Here is a 5,533-nt window from a genome sequence, read left to right on the forward strand (position 1 = left end):
GTAGGGGGCAGGACCCCGGCACCCGCACAGCCGCAGCCAGGCCGGCAGCTGGCCCCGTGCCCCCCCCGGCTCCGCATGAAGGAGGTGTGAAGAAGCCCCGCGAGCGCCGTCCTCTCCTCTCCCGGCCCGGCCCGGCCCGGCCCCTGGGCAGGCGGGCGGCGCGGGCTGTGCTTCTTCCTCGGTCACATCGCAGGAGCCCCGGGACTGGGTGTGAAAAGAAACACTAGACACCAGTGAGGTTCATGGCAAAATCCTGGGAGCTGTCAGTCTGGGAGCTGGAGTCCCTTACCTGCATCCATACGAGCGCCGTCCTCTCCTCTCCCGGCCCGGCCCGGCCCGGCCCCTGGGCAGGCGGGCGGCGCGGGCTGTGCTTCTTCCTCGGTCACATCGCAGGAGCCCCGGGACTGGGTGTGAAAAGAAACACTAGACACCAGTGAGGTTCATGGCAAAATCCTGGGAGCTGTCAGTCTGGGAGCTGGAGTCCCTTACCTGCATCCATAGAGATGATGAGTAACCTGGGGTTTTGTTTTGTTGTTTTTTAGGCTACCACAAAGGCTACAGGCCAGTGGACCATCGCCAGGAAATCTGAGGGTCAGTATGTGTTTACAAGAACATGGATAGCATAGGCCTGTTGTTCTCCCTCTCTTTGCTTTCCTTCCTGTTGCCATCTCTCATTTCTGTCATCTTCTAAATTAGGGACTTGTTTAGCCCCTGATCCTGCAAAGAAGCACTTGGCTTTACACCTGCTGGAGGAGTACTACGCACTGCACAAGCATCAGTCCTGGCAGGATGTTAAACAGTTTTAGCATTTCAATCTTTAACCTTTAGCTCTCCTAGAAGAAATGCTGGGAGTCTCAGGAACTCCCTTTATCTGTAAAGTGAAGCTTACTTTGGGGATTGATTTCTGTCTACATTTGTAAACCATATTTGCGACCTGTGCTAAGAGAGGACAGCCGAAGGCTTTAGACTCGCGGTTGCTTTGCTGTTCGTGATTTCTGTTACAGTTTCATAGTTATGCTGAATGTTAGAAGTGGTTGAATTAATTTCCATTGGGAAGTACTTTTGAGGAAAACAATCAATTCCTTAGGGAAAAGAGAAATGGCCAGGAGACCATGCTCAATTTGATTTTTTTTTTCCCCCACTAAAAAAAAAAGTAAAACTCAAAATCAGCGTTTGTTTTGGTTTTTTTTTTAACCAAAACTGTTATTGGTAAGGATGCTTTTTAAAAAAAAGGAATATTACTTCGGGGTTTTTTTCTTTTTTTTGTAAACATTGTTTCTGTAAGCTGGTGGGTTCTTGTTCGTTTCAGTACTGGGCTTTCATTGATAAAATGAAATCTACAGGGAAGCATTCAATAAAATAATTTTTAAGACATTTCTAATCAGAGACAAATGTCAGCTCTGGCTCATGTTATTATTACATTGCAAGCATCCACATAAGAGTGCCCTTGGAGCTGAGGTCTCTACTTACTGTCACTCATCACTCAGGTAGAGGTGAGACACAGGATGGCCAGGGTTAACCTCATAGTCAAACATGGGTTATAACATGCCAAACTGCTGCTCTGAAAGTAGAGAGTAAAAGGAAAGCTCAAAGACCTAATCCAAGCTGACTGAAGTTGATGGGAATCTTTCCATTGACACCAGTGAGGTGTGGATGGAAGTCCAAGTGCAGGCTGTGAATTGTGAACTCAAAGACTAGAATCCCAGCCATAGCCAATGACTCACTACTACATTTGTGCTATGCAAATCCCACACAGTAATACAAAGAGGCTATGATTCTTGCTGGTACTAAGGTCATTTTATGGAATTTATTATACTTATGCCTGCTTCAATTTCCTGTTAGCCTGCTAGAGCAAGAAGAGGCAGTCATAGTTTAACTAAAAATTAAGCTCTGTGTCTTATGGGCCATCCCCTTTCTAACTCCCTCACCTCAAATTCCCAAGCTCTTTATCTTCCCCTTTCACAGTGTTGTGTTCCTTTTACTTGGAAACCAAAAGACCCACTGCTGTGTAAGCGACAAAGCACAGCTAAGAAACTGCTGTTGAATTTCTTTTCACAACTCCCTACAGTTTACCTCATTCTCTGATTCTCACTGTTTCTCTCTTGATTACCCAGCTATTGATTTATTTTTTTACATGCCCAGGCTTTATCAAAACACCCCTTTCAAAGAAAGTTTAAGGACTTACATCTTTCTAAGATTCTCTCTGCTTTATTCCTCTCCAGTTAAGGTCAATGGCAGTGACGCGACTGTCGATGTTACTTACTGGAGTGGCGACTGGAATGTCACAAATGGCAGAATCCAGGTTGAATGTGATGGCTTGTATCTGGTGTTCCTGCAAGGAGGGCTCAGTTTCTATCATAATGCCTTCCTGACCCTCACAGTTTACGATAAAGACAACAATACCATCTTGAAGCTGGAAGAGAAGGAAGAAAGGAACATATATTTGGTCACAGCATTACGTCTGCTTAGTCCTAATAATATTTATCTGAATGCCAGTGGCCAGGCCACTCTTCATCATTTATCACTGGGCCTTGTCTTGCTGTCTCCACCCAATTACTGCACTGACAGAAAAAGGATTAAATATTAACATGCAAAGAAAGACCCCTTTCTGACAAACTACAAATCTGAACCCACCACTAGCACAAACACAGGATTGTATTCATTAGGCTATACATGTACAAGAAGCCTGAAACTGGGGTCTCAGGCCTGTGCTATGTCTGAGTGAGAGGGTTCTCCTGGCTAGTGCAAACAAGTCAATATGCAAATAGTCTTTATTCAATATCTGCCATGTTCATCTCTTTGGGGCCCACTCTCCAAGATGGATCTATCGGACTTGGGAGAGGGTCCGTGATACTGTCAAGAAGAATGAAGGTGAGAGCATAGAAAGTTATTGATGCTTGGTTCATAGTCAAAGGAATCCTGGCTTCCCTATTTATTTGATGATATTTGTATATACTTGAAAGCTTTGCACACTTGCCGGAAAAGGAATCAGTTAAATCAAGAATGGACCTGATATTTTTACAGTTACCTGAGCAAAGTGGAGATGATAGAGATCAACCTAGGAAACAACATTTTTGCCTAGCTGCGAGGAGGAAAAAGATCATGGGGAGGGTTTCCCTTCCAGTGATCCTGAGATATGTTTCTTGGAAGCTCAGGAAATGGAAGAAAAGAGGTGTTTGGAAGTTTAAAATGGAGACTCATGGTAATGAGCACAGAGCTGTTTAAGAATGGCTTTTCAGACAGAAAGAGACTATGAGAAATGCAGTTTCTAATTATTTGCAAATTCTGTGGCATAAGTGATGTGGGAATATTTGAGATAATACTAGGAGGGACTGATGTCAGGAATTCAAGATATCAACTGGAGAAGAATCCCAGCTTCTCCCCTCTCCTCTTCCATATGCATGCATACACATGATCACATACACATATACATACATACTAGACTTGAACCAAGATCCAGGTGCCTAAACTTTAGAAGATGTTGGAAGAAGCTCCTAACTCCTTGCGCAGGCTCTCTGGGTTCCAACGAACAAATCAAATCTTTGGTTCTGAACATCTTCAAATTTGGGAGGGTTCAAATTTGTGAAAGTCTAGTCCAGTGAGCCTATCACATACATGCATACACACACTCCGTTATGCAGTTGTACACACACACATCCATAGACAGCCTCTTCCTGACTTCAGTGGGCTTGTGACTCCTGTTCTCATTTGACTATGGGTGTGGAAGATAAGGACAGTTTTTCCAGGGTTAAAGTGCCATTTTTGATTTGGATGCATGTAGTACCCTAGCCCATTGAAATGTAAAAACATTTATTTTAAGGTGGGTTTGAATGAGTGATTTGTTTGCATCAATGAGCAGAGCTCTGATGTAAATGTGGGGCAGGGGAAATATATATTGCAGACTTGAGTCTCACTCGTTGGGAGGAGAGGGCTGCAACGTACCCCTCCCAGAATAAGTGAAGACAGATGAGCTTGCAAGGAGGAGGAAGGGGAAGGGGACAAAACCTAATTGATGATAGATATAGTCAGTTAATATATTGTTATTCTAGGCATATAGTGAAATAGCTTTCAAAGGCAACAATAAAAGTTAGGCACATAATTCCCCAGTGGAATTAAGCAACTTACTGCTGTTTGTACTTGTGACCATCTATGTTTAAAGTATTTATGTATTTATATTACAGGTATGAAACTGGATAATTTTGTATTTAGTAAAAGAACACTGGGCAGATTTTAGATTGCAAGAGATTTCCCCCTCCTAAATCCTTATTTGTAGACACTTAAAACCTAAAACTTCTTTTTCAAACAGAAAGTTTCCAGGCCTGGTCTTTCCCAAACACATTTATAAAACCTGAACAGAAATGGTTCATTTGTTTGGGGTTTTTTTTTTTGGGGGGGGGGGGGGGCATGACAGGGGAACAGGTTTAAAAATAAACACCTTCTTCATTGTGATCCAGCAATGTATTAGCATGTGGGCTTCTTCTGACACAGAGTGGTCCAGTTGAGGTTGGACGACTGCTGTTTAAGATTAGCCAGGAGTTTAAATGCTTTGTTGGGCTGGGGCTTATACCAGTCTTCTCCAGTCACAGCGTATGTGGGGTTTAGGGAATGGGTGCTGCCTACCTGGTTATGCATATGAGGAAGCTCCTTTTTGAAACCCCATGGAGATAATGCAGGACTTGCAGAAGCATTTTTCCCCAAGACTTCCCAAATTGTCCCTCCAGCAAATCTGCTGAATTGCCAGGCAGGTCAGGGCATTCTGGTAGGATCCAGTCAGATATGTTTCCAGCTACTGACTGAACTTGTGCTATTGCCTTCTGTGTGAGCAAGGGCTACTTCAAAGCTCTGGCCAGTGAAACTCCTTTTTTCCATCCTTCAACTGAAAAAAAAGAGAGAGAAAGAGGAAAAAGAACCAAATCCTAAGAAATGTTATTAACACCTCCCTCCCCCCCAAAAAACATATTAGGAGAATGTTATGATTACACAGTTGAGTGCTTTTCAGTCAGGGAATACCACAGGTAATGTGTATTCACAACTGCAACTCTGCCCCCTTTGTGTGTTGATATAATAATAAATTCTTCAGAGTCTAGTCATACACTGCTTCTCAAATAGTACAGTAATTCCTACAGTTTCAGATACTGGGGTGTATCTTCCAGTGCTCTTTGTATACCAGAGGAAAGAGTCCATGAATGGCATTTATATGAAAAGTTTTCAATGTAGCAAAGCATAGCAATGTGAGACAAAAGTGAGAGTAAGCTGACACTTATTTGTGTCAAGTTTGCCAAAAAGTTACATTCTTCCACCAAAATTCAGTGAAGAAAGTAAAAATTGCTAGTTGATTAGAAAATATTTGTTGTTGAGAAAAAATACAAAAATACATTCTACAGAAAAATGTAAAGGGAATGGGGCAACCAAATTGCTCTGTGGCATTAAAAACCTTGGCCACACTATAGTAGACTAATATAACAAAAATAGTACTGAAAATACAAAAGAATGGGGAAAGTATTACAAGGAATAGTGGATCCGTTTGTAGGGA

General features: G+C 42.7%; 1 long non-coding RNA gene across 1 annotated transcript; it reads left to right on the plus strand.

Moving 5' to 3' along the window:
- Positions 1-317: 317 nt before the first annotated feature.
- On the plus strand, positions 318-4,370 carry LOC112551650. Its single transcript, XR_003095945.1, has 3 exons — positions 318-433; positions 543-591; positions 2,223-4,370. It is a non-coding gene; the product is annotated as an uncharacterized LOC112551650 (long non-coding RNA).
- Positions 4,371-5,533: the final 1,163 nt, after the last annotated feature.

The sequence above is a fragment of the Alligator sinensis genome, unplaced genomic scaffold (assembly GCF_000455745.1).
Source record: "Alligator sinensis unplaced genomic scaffold, ASM45574v1 scaffold48_1, whole genome shotgun sequence".
Lineage (NCBI taxonomy): Eukaryota > Metazoa > Chordata > Crocodylia > Alligatoridae > Alligator > Alligator sinensis.